Source organism: Gymnoscopelus microlampas (genome assembly GCF_963454915.1).
Source record: "Gymnoscopelus microlampas genome assembly, chromosome: 14".
NCBI lineage: Eukaryota > Metazoa > Chordata > Actinopteri > Myctophiformes > Myctophidae > Gymnoscopelus > Gymnoscopelus microlampas.
In genome coordinates, this window is record NC_139951.1 from 40,509,142 (window position 1) to 40,526,007 (window position 16,866).

Sequence of the window (16,866 nt, forward strand, 5' to 3'; positions counted from 1 at the left end):
TTAAAGTGGTTAAACAGATGTTTTAATGCCATATATTAACAAATCTGCTGGGGACCCCCTGGAACCCCCTCCCTCAAAGATGCTTGGGGGGGTCCCCGGACCCCACTTTGAGAACCACTGCTTTACACCACACTACAACATTCCACTTAATACAGTGGTTCTCAAACTTTTTCATGTCAAGGACCCCCAAATTGATGCTTATTAGCAAGCAGACCCCCATTTGAAAAGATATACCAGGGACCCCCATAGGAGAAGATTTTTACGGCTCTAGCAGTGATTCTCAACCATTTTATTTTCGAGGACCCCCAGTTTGACATGCATTAGGCTATGGACCCCCATTTAATGACATTTATCTCTGGGACCCCAACTTATATTGTAAAATCAATGTTAATTTAACTCTGAGAGTGTACAAATGGAACCAAATGGACCCGTTAGGGTCCATTTGGTTCCATTTGTACTCTCTCAGAGTTACAGACCCACAAGGCTCTATTTGGTTCCTAACTATCCATCATTTAGCTGGGGACCCCTTGGAACCCCCTCAAGGACCCCTGGGGGTCCCCGGACCCCACTTTGAAATGACTTAATACCTCCATCTGTACCGTACCACACCACACCACACCACCACACCACTGCTCTCAACCACTTATTAGCTTTTCTCAGAAATATTGAAGGCTCTCTGAATTCTTGCTACGAGGTTATACTGTAGAGAGAGACTCTACAGTCGGTACTGTAGCATGTCAAATACCCAATGAGGCTTTCAGCAGCATCGCTATGAGCTCATTTGCTGTGGAAATATCTGCGCTTTTTTTTGCCAGTGCCATCTTATGTGAACTCTTTAGTGAACTGAACTGCACTTAACGATGAAGGCCAGATTAAAGACCTTTTTAAATGCTACTGCTGTACTGTAGTCTAAACCCTGTCCAGCAGGGTGCTTTAAATAGCATATTTCCGTGCGGATTTCTGCTGACATTTTTAGTTATGTTTGGTGTTCTAACTGTCACATCTGAAATTAATAAGGACTATTTCTGTCAAAGTGTAAAAAAAAATAAAAAATAAAATAAACTTGAAATAGCTAATGCTACTGTATTAGGATGTTGAAAATGGATGAGAGACACAGCACTTGGTGGTGGGGCAGCCTAAGGTGGTATCCAGTGTCTATCCAGCATTACCTTGCCTTGGGAACAAGGGCCCAGCATTGGCCTTTGAAATTGAGTCTATATAGGAAGTGACAGTTCATATGAAAGGCCTGTAGTTTTGCTGTTTTACCCTTGCTGGTGTCAGAAAGATTCTTTTCTCAATGCAAGCGGATGGGTTTTGATTGACAAGCTACCCAACCAATAGGATTAATTTCCGGTTGCATTAGCAATGACGCGATATGATGCGATATAGAAAGATGGCGGATTTGAAATTCCTAAACAATTGGCTTCAATTACGGTCTGTTGAAACCAATGGCGTCGCTTTGTCCGTTCATTTCTACAGTCTATGCTTGGGAACCAATGGTTCCTGAGCCATGTGACCCTATAGGTCAGGCGTCGATCTCCTGTTTCCTTGATGTACAAGCACACCCCCCTGGACATGACTCTATGTCGCAGGGACTTACCCTCAGATGCTGAGTGCCAAGCAGGGAGCTATCGGATACCGTTTTTATAGTCTTTGGTTATGACTCGGCCGGGGATTGACCTCGGCCGACCTCCCCCCTGTCTCAGGGCGGACACTAAACGGACACTAAACACAAGCCAAGGCCACTGAGCGGTGTTGCCAGATTTTGTGAGAGAAATACGCAACCAGGTCTAGGAAAACAAGGGTCAAAAGAAGGGACTATTATGGGCCACATGGGCACTTTAAACCTACAGTATATACTGTACATTGGCTATTTGAAAATAGCCGATCTACAAGCTCTCAACGCGTCGCTTCGCTAATCTGCTATCTTCAAAATAATCTTGAAATAAAATGTGGAATATTTGGAAGATTTTTGAAACATTCTAACAACACAAATCTGGTAGGGGGCTCCATGGCACAGAACAGATGGGGGGTTAGGGACAGAGACATTCATTTGGGGGGGGGGGGGGGGTCCATGACTTGAAAATATTTGACAACCACTGGTTTAAATAATAATAAAAAGAATTAGAAGCAAGCCCAAATAAGCAACTAAACTAACACTTTAGAAACAAGCCCCCCAAAAAAACACAACCCGCAACTACCAATATTTTACAAGCAACTTTACAGGGGAAAAAAAGCCCAAACTTGCTTATAATAAGCGGACATGGCAACACTGCCACTGAGCTGCATGGTGCATCTAGCGTCACAGTAACTACTGTGAATAAGCAGCATCTGCCAGGTGAAAAGTGCACTGAGGGGATTACAAACATGATGTAAAACGTTTCAGACTTGGACTTGATAAACATTGTACTATCAATTAAGATGAAGACATGCTAAATAGACAAACAACAGCATGCTATCTGTCTGTCACAGAAAATGTGTGTGGTGTAGAGTGGAATAATTTAACTGCAGATATTGAATTAAGTTAAAAAAAAATCTGTTTGCTTTGCTTGTTTGTTTTTATTGATTTCTTTGTTAGAAGATACTATTATTATTTCTGTTATTGTCCCACTATTAGTGGGAGAGTGAATCGATAGAAGAATAAAATAAATAATAGAAAACTATTAAATGAGATCCAAATTTATGGATGGAGATTGATTCAAGAGGGGGGGTTTGAAATATGCGTTGTTACAACTTTTTCTGCCTTTTCTCCGTCTTTGCATCACCCTGGGATCCATGGGATGATGAAATTACCATAGAAAACTAAAAGATCCTCCTAGTTTTGTGTTTTTGATTTAAAATTGATTAATTCAGAGAAAATGAATACGAGACAAGGGGAATTGTATCCTGGAACATGCTTTTGTAATAAACATAAATAAATGTAGTTATTTTCCTTTTTTTCCTCTCATCTTTGTGAGAGAAATAACAGATGTCATAGCATATTATGTCCCACAAAATTATAGAGTTACATGTTTAAGCAATAACAATTATCCTTCTTTAAATGTATAGGGGGTCCCTACTAGGGATTTTGACTGTATTACTATGTATAGGGACAACAATGAGTTTTATCCTGGCATTTGCCAAGGCACCAAGGTAGAACTGCCAGTCAAAGCGAAGACTGGCCATGCAGAGCGTCCTTGCATGACATGCTTGCAGAGACTCTTGGGTAATGAAGTCAAAGACGTTGTGCTGCTTTAATGGTGAAAGCTTTACTGCTGACAATAAAAAGCAGCAAAAATAAATGTGCCGGGCAGAAGCCTTTTATCTCCATATTTCAATTTTTATGTTGCTGTTTTTTCTTAAAGGAATGCCCTACTTCATCATACAAGAGTCTCGTACAAAAGTTGTGAAAATAGCCAATCTACAAGCTCACAACGCCTCGCAAATCGTTTTATCGATTAAAATAATCATAAAAAAGGAACAGTTTTGGACAGGTTTTATTTCCACCCGACAGTGATACTGTATGTATAGAATAAAAGGATAATGGACATGTTTTTTATTTACATTTTCTTGAGCTTAGAAAATGTAAATAAAAACCCAACCTAACCTAATCCCCCAGTCAGAGAAAGTGACTCGACAAGTGGCCTCCTAGGAGACGATTCCAAAAAGAAATGTCTTTATTCGGGTTTCCTGCTTGCGTCATGCGATTTGGTGGCAGGCATCCTCAGTGCAGACAGCATTTTTGCACAATAGTTAAGGTCTAAAGTACTGTACAGTATAGACAGGCATGGGATTGGAGGTTTTGTACACCAAGACGTGTAAGTCACCGGAAGTCGTGGAAAGGCGGTGGAAGAGTCAAGTGCAGTAAGAGAATCACTATGAGTCCAAGTTATAGAGAAAGGGAAAGCTAGTGCCACTAAGGAAGTTTCAGCTGCTGCCCTGAGTGGGCGTCAATGCCAGAGGAGACTTCACTTCCGCGGAGAGAGAGAGAGGAAGAGATGATGAAGAGGAGTCAGAGCCGGAGTCTGTGTCTGCGTCAGTGTGGAACCAACCAAATAATTGCTGGAAGGGAGCCAGGACCAAAGCCGGTAGGAGTCTGAGCTGATGTCTGCGTTGCAAGTGGAGTGGAGGAGGGAGTGCAGACCACAGGGGAACTGGAGCCGAGAGAGATGGGGGGGGAGCCGGAGGAAAAGGAGTTGGGGGCAAGCCAAGGCATGATCACAGAGGAGTCTGGAGAGAATTGGGAGAGTTGAGCTGGAAAAAGATGAAGAAAGAGCAGATATTAACTTTTTGGTGGAGTGACAAAAGGACTGAGTTGAGATGACAATTAAAGATTGTGCCCGTCAGTAAAGATTTTTCTTCTAAATTTAGAGGAGCCAATTATTTTTTAACCCCCTTTTTTCTCCCACTTTAGTTGTTATTCCACTTAATTCCTCCCCACACATTTCTGTTTCGCCACTGCTATTGTATCATGCTGTGCTGGCTTATACCTGATACCTGTCAGTGAGTAGCCCCCATGAGAACGTAGCCTGGTTACGCCTCCATCCTAATCCTCCCGTTCAACACCCCCCGCTGACTGTCTGGAACCGCCCCAGCCCATAGGAGTACGTGCAGCGACAAAGCTCACCCTCCCTGCCCGGCTTCCCTCCCCTGAACACACGGCCAATAGGCTCTATGCACAGCAGACATTATTGGAAAGAAATTGGGCCTCTTCCTTACTTCCTTCACAGGTGTACCGTGTTACCAATGATACTGATTAAGGCTCTGTTCCATTCTGGTCAAACAGAGTCAGGGTGCTGATATTGTGCATGTTGGCTCACTGGAAACACTCTGCCGCACCAGTGGGTATCAAAGTGTGGTCCAGGTACCCTCATGGTTCCTAGAGAGGGTTCCAACCCGAAGTGGGGAGGAGGCTTCACATCCGCTTTATATTTTAATCATGACAGAGTTTGAGTCCCAGACTGTATGACCGGAAACAGCCTGGCCACACGAGACTTCACTAAATGCAACAGAGCCTTCATTAGCATCAATGGTAACAACTTTTACCAGTTACCACTTTACATCAGCTATTTGAAAATAGCAGATCTACATGCTAACAACGCGTCACATCACGACAGCCTGTAGATCTGCATTTTTTTTTAATATTTGGGGGAAAAGTGAGATTGTTTGCATTTTTTGAAACATTTTAACAACAAAAATCTCCCTGGCACAACATATTTTCAGATGGGGGTCCGCGGACAAATGCATATTAATCTTGGGGTCCTTGACATGAAAAAAATGTGGGAACCACTAGTTTAAAAGACATTAGGAAGCAAGCCAAAATAAGCAACTACACTAAAGAATCAAGCCCAAAGTCGCTTATTATAAGCAGACATGGCAACACTGGCAAACAGGAAACCCAATGATATGGGACTCCCCACCCCCCTTACTCCCCTACCTACCTTCCTACCTACTTCCTGGGCGTGACCAGGAATAAGGTGACTCTCAGCCAAGTCAGATATGCACCACTGTTGATTCAAACCCCTAGTGGGCATATACTTTATCTCCTGTGCCACTCGATTACCTATGAAGATGTTGTTGAACGTCACTGTAAGTGATGATGGTGAGTCATGAAGAAGTTGAGAATATCAACTATAATGTCTAGCTGAAAACAGACGGGGGGGGGTTGATGAACTTCTCTGCTTATCTGCTCCTCCCCTCGTTGCTGGGAGTGTGGAGAAAACAAAAACATTTTTACTCTAATTTGGTTTTACATTTTCATTTGCACTCGCCGCATACTGACTACCGAAAACAAGGCTCTCAACCAAAATAATCATTAATCTAATTTAGCGTTCAGGATGACAACTCTAACCTATACCAACAGAGTAACCACTCTGATAATCAAGTGTTCTCTCGCTCCTGCCGGAGAGTGTTTGTTTGTTTATTTATTTCATTTCTTTATTTAATGATTTATTTATCTCCCCCAGATTCCTCTTTCGTCTGGCTTCAGCTGGCCTGTGTTTCTGTGGTGGGCCCGTTTCTCTGCCATCAGCATCTTGTTCGCTGCTCTCTAGCTGTGCTGCCTGCCGCTGAAGATAGATGCTGTTCATATTGAGTATGTTGGTTTTATTTATCATCATAATCCTCTTTCTCACTTCTGTGAAATTCTCCTTTGTCTTCTTTAAATGTGCCCGAATGACTCTCTTTCTGCCCTCGGGAGGTATTGTTGTTGAGATGACCTGTCCAGCAGATTGTGGCTGACCCTCCTCCCTGCCCTGCACAGCAAAATCCTCGAGTGTTTCAGTGTCTGAAACAATTCAACAAAAGTACAATACCGGAGGTCTGTCGTGTGTGTATCGACTACGGCTCACAGTGTTATACTTGACATTGCTGCCAACCATTTTCTAAAGCATACTGTGGGCTTGTTTGATTTTCTCCTCTGCCTTAGCTTTGTTAAAGAGCTTCTTCAGCTCTTGAATGTCTCGCATTTCATTGTTAGCCTTCGGCTGCATGATGGACTGACAAGCCTCGATCTAATCCTCCAGATATTTGCTTGTTTCTCCGCACAGCATTGATCGCCACCGAGGCCAAACCTACTGTATAAGCCCTCATTCATATTGAAAAGAATTAAGCACACAAGAAGAACAACTGCAAATCTTTTTCAACCACATGAACCCAACGTCCCTGTTCTGGGGGCGAACATTCAGTGGATATTGCAGATTTACAAGCTCCCAATGCATCGCAACAAGATGAGTTGTGATCTCTCTTGAGCCGTAGATCGACTATTTTTGCAGAATATAATTTAGTATAGAGCTAAAACAGGAGGAGGCCGAGTATAGAGCCCTGGGGGGACTCTGGTCAATAGAGTTTAACCCATTAAGACCTGAGGCCAATTCTACAAAATGTCTTCTAAATCCTAACAGTTTTCTGAAAAACTTATGTTGCTTTACTCAGTGGTGCTCAAACTTTTTCATGTCAAGGACCACCCAAAGTTACAGTATTATGTATTTGGCCGCCGACCCCCATCTCAAAATATGTAGTTCCAGGGACCCCCAGAAGCAAAGATTTGAGTTAAAAAATGTTTGCTTTAAAAAATATATATATATTCAAAGATTTGCACAAACATTCGCGATAAAAAAAAAATAGCAGATATACAAGCTCATAGCGTGGCACGAAGTGATGCGCTGTGAGCTTGTATAACTGCTATTTTTGAATGGCCAAAGTATAAAAGAATGCTTTTTTGGTTCAAATCTAAAATTACACAGATGCTTTTCCGGTTTTAATGGTTTAAGTGGTTAACTGCTGCTTTAACCTTGCCAGACATATTCAGAGTTTGGGAGAACTCCACAGCCGCGGTGTGTAAGACGTTGGGGGGCGCAGGAGAGTTGTTGTAGCGCCCCCCCAGGCCCTCAGTCTCTTTGATTTGCTTAACTTTGGATAATTTGATAATTAGGGATGTCAGCCATGTCGATCCACTACTTATTGTAATGCTCCTCGGGTGTTCTAATGTTTGAAACATAATATGGAAATTATGGAATATAATATGGAAATTATGGATTTTCATTTACTTTCCTCCTTGACTCCATTTAAGTTCAAAGCATAGCTATTACTTAATGTTATTGCTGGAATAGTGGGCCTGTGTCTACTCTACATACTATATTACTATGTGACTGACACAGCCGTGAAAAAGACAAACAAAGGACCGTTTTCGAAGGCCCTGCTCGACTTGTGCTAACCGTAGAGTTATAATATATCTAGAGAACGGACGGCCCCGCCCCCCCCACCTATTCATTTCAATGAAAGTTGCTCACAAGCACATGAAGCACCCGGAAGTACACTCTTCTTCAGGGATTGGCTCCAACGTTGGAGCCAATAGAGCAGAGCGCACCAGAGTGATCTAATATGAGAGTGACGACACTAGCGTTGACTTATATTGTACGAATGGAATGTGGAAATGCTAGTTTTATCTCAATGAGATAGTTCCAATGTTTGGAACTATACGCCATAGCAGCTCGCTTTGCGGCGAGATCAAAGCGTGTCATAACTCTCTCTCTCTATTGGTCTGGAGCGCACTAGTGTTTCAGACGATAGAAGCATGCGCAGTAGCGTCCTAAATGCTTAAGTCTTGCAATACCAGATTTGGCCACCAGAATTTGGTGGCTTCAATAATCCTCCGCTGGGAGCTTGGTGCTAAGTAACCACCTGTGTCTACACTGACGTGAAACTGGAGAGATACCTTACTGGAGGTCATGTGATAATCACTATCCTGTTGCTTGTTATTGTTGTTGTCTTGTTATTGAGCAACACATAGCATTGCATTGTCATCGAGCTGTAGATCAAAACCCCATATTCACAGTTCATATGGTTTCCACACCCGCCACGTCGGTACATTCGTCTGTCCAACACTATGGTCCCAAACAAGATTATCTCGAAAGCTACTGCCTGAATGGCCATGGAATTAGATGTGTAATTAAATGTGCGCTTTCATGCATGGCAGGATGAACCCTACTGATTTTTGTGACCCCATGAAAAGATGCAAAAGCGATAGGCTGCCCTATGTGGAAGCTTCTTTCTTCCTTAATTTAGTTTAATATCCTGCACCGGGGATACTATTGTTGTTATCAAATGACGACTTTAATCACATAAATTATGAGCTCACAGTGAAACGATTTGGTCAGTGAAATGAAAAAGATTGAGGAAGCCTCTGCTCTATATCCTTATTCATTTTATTTGTTTATGAAACTACAGTGGATAATTCCGGTGAATGATGCTGGGCAGGTATTGTGGCCGACTCGACGTCGAACGTAACGCAATTTCGTAGGACTTTTCACAGACGACTGCAGAACGCAGGTCACCTCAATTGTACTCTGAGTGGCTCTCTCCAAAATTGTAACGGAAGGAACATCAATTATAAAGAAAGAAATATGTTGGCTGTTTCAATGAAAATCACCTTTTTATAGATTAAAAATCACAACAGCTTACAGATCTATTTTGATTATTTCTCCTTTATTTCCATTTCTGTGAAGGATTTGTGTAAACAGAAACACACACACACACACACACACACACACACACACACACACACACAGTGGATATACATTTATCTCAACCGTGAGCCATCTAATTGACAGTTATTTTTGCAAGAGCAGATGTGGAATACTGGAGTAATAGTTCGACAAGTTCAAGCTGACATAAAGACAAAGCCAGAACCTTAGCTGTGTTCACTATATTCTTGCAGTTTAATTGTGCTGGTCAGTGGGCAAGATGTTTACTGTTCCTCGGGGTCCATTAGTGTGCACTCGTAAATGCCTTTAAGCTTACTTTAATTTCCTCCTGAAAATGTACTAACGACGTGATCGGAATATACTAAATTCCCCTTAATTTGGCGACTGGGTCCCCTAATTTCACTTTGGAAGACATCCCTTAATCCTATATGAAGATGTACAGTCAGTCCTCTGATTTGTAAAGCAAAACGCACAAAAAAACAGAAGGGGGACATTTTCTTAACCATTTCAACTCTATATGATAAATAACAAACATATTCGATCTGCAACCTCACAATGCATCGTGATGCGGCATGCTGTGAGCTTGTACATCGGCTATTTTCACCATTTGTCATATAAACAAAGAGCTAAAATAGCCGATCTACAACCTCACAAGAGCTTGTACATCTGCTATTTTTGATATATTTCCTTTAATTAAAAGAACCTTCGCAAAACTTTGACAAACATTGACAAATTTGATGATTTTTGCCAAATAGGGACACAAGGGTTCATCTGATTTTAGCATGCATTTAATTTGATCATAAATCTCAATCATGTCAGACAGTCTACATTTACAAAAAGGAAATGCATGTCACTGGCGCCTGAATATTTCCCCCGCGGGAGCAATAAAGGTATCTGTCTATCTGTGTATTGACGACAGTCTTACCAGAAGCAGGGATAAAACACACCCCCGTCAGTGATAAGAAGTAAATGGCCAGAGAGAGGGGGATATCGAAAGCAGAGGCATGGATTTCCCAGCAAATTAAATTAAATCCTGTGCGTTTCCACTTCTTGTGATTTACCTTCACATTTAGATCCATTGTAGAGCACTGTAACTGTTTACATTTAGATCCACTGTAGACACATATACAGTACAGCACTATAACGGTTTACTTTTAGATCCACTGTAGACAGACACATACAGTAACTAATTACATTTAGATCCACTGTACACATAGTATACAGCACTGTAAGTGTTTACATTTAGATCCACTGTAGACACATGCAGTACGGTTTCGCCGCAGGCTGAAAACCCACCTCTTCAGGAAACACTACCCTGACCCTTCCTCTTAGCCTTGCCTGCCTTACTTGTTGTCAATTACTTGTACGAGCTCTTGTTTTATTGGATCTTGTTTATTTGATACACTTATTTGCTTTAGCTCTCGCTCATTTGACTTTCCTATTTGTCTCATGTGTTTCAGAAAGTAGGTAGCTGATATATTGCACTTTTACCTTAGCTCTAGCCTAGGTAAGGCCTACTCTTAGTTGCTTGTTTTAGAAGAGAATGCACTTAAGACTTCTGGTGATTAGTAATTTCCTTGCCTATACCTATGTTGAATGCACTTATTGTAAGTCGCTTTGGATAAAAGCGTCTGCTAAATGACAGTAATGTAATCTGTGATGTACAGCACTGTAACTGTTCACATTTAGATCCACTGTAGACACACACAGCACAGCTCTATACAGTAACTGTTTACATTTAGATCCACTGTAGACACATACATTACAGCAGTGCAATTGTTTACATTTAGATCCACTGTAGACACACATACAGTATACAGCACTGTAAGTGTTTACATACTGTATGGATCCACTGTAGACACATACATTGCAGTAAAGCTCTATACAGTAACTGTTTACATTTAGATCCACTGTAGACACACATACAGTACACAGCACTGTAAGTGTTTACATATGGATCCACTGTAGACACATACATTACAGTACACAGCAGTGTAACTGTTTACTTGGCAGCTTCATGAGCATCCACATACTTTCACACCAGAGTAACTCGCAGGGCTTCTCAGTCAGCTTCCACTAACAAGCTCAGCGTGCATCATCCTCCTCCTCCTCCTCCTCCTCCTCCTCCTCCTCCCCTCCCTCCCATTTCAAACGCTTTTGTTTTCAATTCCTTCAGTTTTTTATCCGGAGTGTTTTGGAGCGGGGCAGGAGAGGCAGGCAGGCACAGGGTGCATGGAATGGTACCAGATTCCAGGCTTTGGTTGACGTGATTAGGTGGCCAGAAGTGTGCGCGGGGGCCATGATTGGAGAGTTAACCAGCCCCACCAGGGGGAACCTACGTAATTGTTTTTTTTTCCTTCTTTTTCCCGGGGTGATAAGAGGTTACATCAGGGTACAGAGAGGGAAAAAAGGAAAAAGTAAGGGCAGAGAGTGGAAAAGGTATGATGGGGGTGGCTGGGGGTAGGAGGGAGGAGGGAGGGGGGTGACGCGTAGCACCACCCTTTCATCCTCCGCTGTCGCTTGTATCAGCCGGTCCCTCCTCCTCGCCTTGTCCTCCTGTTCCTTGTCCTTTAGTCAAATCAGATAGGAGAAGATGTATTCATTCTAAAGGTGCTATTGAGATACCCATCTGCGATAACAGTGTGTGTGCATATAATTGTGCGCGTGCGTGTGTGTGTGTGTGTGTGTGTGTGTGTGTGTGTGTGTGTGTGTGTGTGTGTGTGTGTGTGTGTGTGTGTGTGTGTGTGTGTGTGTGTGTGTGTGTGTGTGTGTGTGTGTGTGTGTGTGTGTGTGTGTGTGAGCGCCTGTGTGTTTGTGTGTGAGCGTGTGTGTGTGTGTGTGTGTGTGTGTGTGTGTGTGTGTGTGTATGTGTTTTTCATGACAGTTACGTGAGCTTGTCATCCTGCTCCTCTAGATCAATGGAGCACAGTTGCCTAGCAACCTGCCGATCGGGAGGCGGGAGGGGGGGGGAGAGAGAGGAGGGAGAGCGCGAGAGCGGCAGCATAGATTAGGAAAGCGGAGAGAGAGAGAGAGAGAGAGATGGAGGAGAGTCTGGAGAGGAAGAAGAAAAAGAAAGCGGGGGGGGGGGGGGGGGGGGGGTGAGATCATCAGGACAGAAACGGAATGTTTGAGGCTACAGTATAGAACAGCGCTAGACCATGGCCAGACTCAGGCCTTTGGGCCGTAACCTAAATCTGAGATAAACACAGGTGGTGGTGGTGGGGTGTGGGTGTGGGTGTGGGTGCGGGTGGGGTGAGTTCGAATCAGGAGAGAGAAGTTAACCCATTCAATCTCATGTTATTTAAAGATTTCTTTGGCTATTTTAGAAAAATCTTGAACATTAATTTGTGCAAATCTTTGAATATATTTTTTTCAAAGCGAACATTTTGTAAAATATTTTGTTCCAGGGACCCCCCCTCCCCAGAAGCAAAGATTCGAGTTACAAATGTTCGCTTTAAAAATATCTATATCCAAAGATTTGCACCAAATGTTCACGGTTTAAAAAAAATAGCAGATCTACAAGCTCATAGCGTGGCACTCGGTGAGCTTGTGGATCTGCTATTTTTGAGTAGCCAAAATAAATTAAAAAAATGACAGAGATGCGTTCCCGGATTGAATGGGTTAAAAAGAGAGACAAATGTGAATGGAAGGAAATTAGAAGAGTGGAGAGGAGAGGGGGGGGAGCGGGGAAGAGAGGGGGGTGTGGTGGGAGGGCAAGGACGAGGGGAAATGAAACACGAAGAGAGGAAGGAGAGGAGAGACGAGGAAAAGGAGGAAGGGATGGAGAGAGAGAGAGAGAGAGACAGTCTGCTGATCAGGTGTTCAGACGCCCGGTCTCCAGAGAGGGACTGTGCATATGCTGCAGGTCTCCTCTGATATTTATACCGTCTTCCTCTGCCAGTGATGGAGGGAGAAAGATTTAAGGAAGGGAGGGGGGGGTAGAGGAGAGGGGAGAAAAGGAGGGATAGGAAGAGAGAGAGAGAGAGCTGCGCGCGTCCCAGTGGTATACTGTGTGACGGAGTTAGAATAACATGTGGAAGAGGCATAGCGGTTGTTAAACTTTATGGAGGATTGAAAATGGACAATTAGCATCTCCAACGATCTCACACTGTCACCTGGAACATTTCAGCCGCCCCGGTTGTCATAGAAACCCCCTCCTCTCTCTCTCTCTCTCTCTCTCTCTCTCTCTCTCTCTCTCTCTCTCTCTCTGCTCTTCCTATTTCACGCTAGCCCTTCCTTCCCACGGCCGGCCCGGTGTGTTATTGCATGCATGAGCGTGTACAGTACAGTACACAGTTAACTCATTAAGGCCTGAGGTTCCGATTCTATAAAATGTCTTCTAAATCCACACAGAAAACAGTTTTCTGAAAAACCTCTGTTACTATATCAGTGGTTCTCAAACTTTTTCATGTCAAGGGCCCCCAAAAGTATATGTATTTGGCTGCGGATCCCCATCTGAAAATGTTTTGTTCCAGGGACCCCCAGAAGCAAAGATTTGAGTTAAAAAATGTTTGCTTTAAAATATATATATAAATTCAAAGACATGTTCACGATTTAAAAAAAATAGCAGATATACAAGCTCATAGCGCGGCACTCGGTGCCGCGCTATGAGCTTGTATATCTGCTATTTTTGCATAGCCAAAGTATAAAATAATGGTTTAAGTGGCTACACGGATGTGTTCCCGGACTGAATGGGTTAAAATTCATCGGTGTGAGGGTCCGTTTGGAGTTACAGAATGGGTTTAATAGGAGGATGAGGGCCAGACTCACTGGCCATGCGTGGACGATCCCTCTCTAATCCCCTTTCTTCAGAGGATCCAAACTTTTCCATGCCAAGGACCCCCAAATAACCATAGCCTCTGGCTGAGGGCCCCCCTATTGTGAAAGCCAAGTCGGCTATTTTACAGTACAGAGAAAACAAAACAAGGAAGAAGAAGAAACGATCAACAATACAACGGCAAAAGGAGGTAAAAAAAAAACAAATTAAGTGTCCATTACAGTCTGCTTCATACGTGTCTCACTGTATCTCATAAAAAAAACACAAAAAATTAGAAAATGTGCTCAGCACAAGTCTCCGCCATAGTACTGTTCCTGATTAATCCTGTCTTACCTATTTATATTACATATTGTCACGTGTCACTTGACCAATGTTAGCTTGGCTGATGGAAGCTCACTTCAAAAAATATAAATGATTTTTTGAAGTGACACACCTATTTACAGATTTTTATTTCGTCATGCGTCTCACTAGCCAATCAAAAGCATTGGGGACAACATATTGTCACGTGAAGCTTGACCAATGTTAGCTTGGCTGAGACGGACGGACACACGGAAGGACAAGAACGAAAACATACTCTCCACCTCTGGCGGAGACTATAATAATTATCAGTGCAATGCCAATCAAAAAAAGTGTCCATTTGGTCACTGCAAAAAGCGTGAGAAGTGAAAGATGGCACAAAGAACCCCACGCTAGGAATGTCATTAGAGGTCAGAGGTCAGGTCAGAGAAAAATCTATTTATTCCTGGTTAAACCCATTTTCAACCTATGTTCATATAATTGGTCCTCACTAATACTCATGATAAAATGGTACTATCTTTTCTACTCACTCTGTCTCAAAGGAGAGCTGTGAAGATTAAAAAAAAAAGAAAACACATTATTTTTAACACGAGAACAATGGCTTCCATTATAGCATGCTAACTTTCCAGGAATAGAAAGCCTGCTGTTTCTATTAGCTTGGATTCTCCATCGATGATGTCACTGGTATAGGCGGGTTTCTGAACTTTCCACAGCCCTCCTCTGAGACACAGACCAAGGACAAACACGGTACCATGTTATAATGTGCATTAGTGAGAGGACCAATTATATTTCAAGATAACGGTTGTCCTGGTCAAGCGACCGGTGTGTGTGTCTCGTTGTAGATCTTCAAAGCAACCGACACAAAGGACTTTCCAAGTATCTCTCACCTCACGCCCCGGGTTAGGTGAATCTGTCGTTTCCTCTCTGCCTCAGGTACCCAATTATCTCTAGGTGGAGAGGGGGTGGGAGGCATTATTCATGATGGCATCCGGCTTCCTTTGCTGTACACTCCCTGGCCGCCTCCTCCACCCAGTGGTGTAAAGTAACTAAGTACATTTACTCAAGTACTGTACTTAAGTACAATATTGAGGTACTTTTACTTTACTGGCGTATGTCCAATTGTCTATACTTTTACTTCTACTCCACTACATCTCAGAGGCAAATATTGTACTTTTACTCCACTACAATTATTTGGGAAAAGAAATTACTAGTTACTTTTCAGATATAAATGATTACATTATAAAACATACATTAACCACTTTAGCCCTATTTTATACTTAGGCTATTTGAAAATAGCTGCGCGTTGTGAGCTTGTCGAACTGCTATTTTCAAACATTTTAGTACTTTTGCTTTTGGTACTTTAAGTACATTTGGATACCAATACTTTTGTACTTTTACTCAAGTCAATTTTGAATTCCGGACGTTTTACTTGTAACAGAGTGCTTCTACATTGCAGTATTGATACTTTTACTTAAGTAAAACACTTGAGTACTTTTTCCAACACTGCCTCCACCCCACAACGGAGCCCGCCTTCCTCACCAGCCTGTTTGTATTGTAAGTGTCACCCGCTCTGTTGTGCCCCCCCCCCCCTCCCCCTCTGCAAGTAATTCCAAAGAAGAAAGCACTTGCCATAACAGACTGATAGAACATCTGTACCATCCTGTTTCACACATCAAACGATCTGAGCCTTCTCAGGAAGAACAGCCTGCTTTTTCCCTTGCTGTGAAGTGCCTCAGCGTTGTCAGACCAGTCCAACGAGCTGTTCAGGTGCACTCCTAGAAATGTGTAGCTGATTCGAACAGCGTATTATTATGGTAACTAGATTCCAGTGGTGGAAAAAGTACTCACATTTATACATTGTGTACACTGTGTAATTTTATTGAGGTATCTAAAGGGCACAAAGTATGTTTCTGAACGTATGAAAGTATCGCGAGACTGTCCACCGTTTCCTGTCTGGCAGCCAAATCTCGCGATATCTCCCGAGACAGAAACGATACCTGCCACTGTTTAGATGCCTCAATAAAATTATGTACTGTGCACATCGAAAAGCAAGTGATTAGAAAACAACCTGTGATATATATATGTCTTTTATATTCCTGAACCAATTATATGACAAAGGTCGCAATCGTTCAGAAATAGTGTTTGTTCATGAGCTGGTCCAGCCTGCTGCAATGTATTTCATCAAACTTACGGTGCGAGGTTTGCCACCCATGAGTGTCATGTATCTAGACTAGAGAATGGACGGAACGTCTTGTCCTTTCAAAAGCTTCCTTGGGTCTGTCCCTTGCCTTCCCCGCTCTCTGCTCGCCCCCTCCCGCCCTGTGAGTCCTTGATTGACAGACTGAGCTCCTCCCGGGTTCACAGCTGCGAGCTGTTGGCCTAATGACTGCCTATTTGGCCAGAGACTATTTAAGTCTGTTTGTGACTGCTTTGTACTCTGTGCTGTTTCATTGTACCGTTGTTTACTTCGTAAACTGTCCTCCTTGGTTTCCCGAGTGTACTTTGTGAGTTTGAGTCCCTGACAGTAACTATAGAGACCCGTAAGGGTCCATTTGGTTCCATTTACGCACTCTCAGAGTCATGGGGCCCCCTTGAAATAAATAAAAAGTTTGCTGTATGTCAATGGAAGGTCACAAACGAAGACGTTGGCAAACTAGTCCACTGTGATCCTTTGAGTCACAACGTGAGTCAGGCTATATGTACTGTAAATAAGTCTGAATACATAACGTTATTGGCAGACGAACAGAGAGCAAACGGTCACATAGATTAATCGGCGACTTAGTCCACTGTGATTCTTTGAGTCACAATGTGAGTCAGGCTGTGTGTACT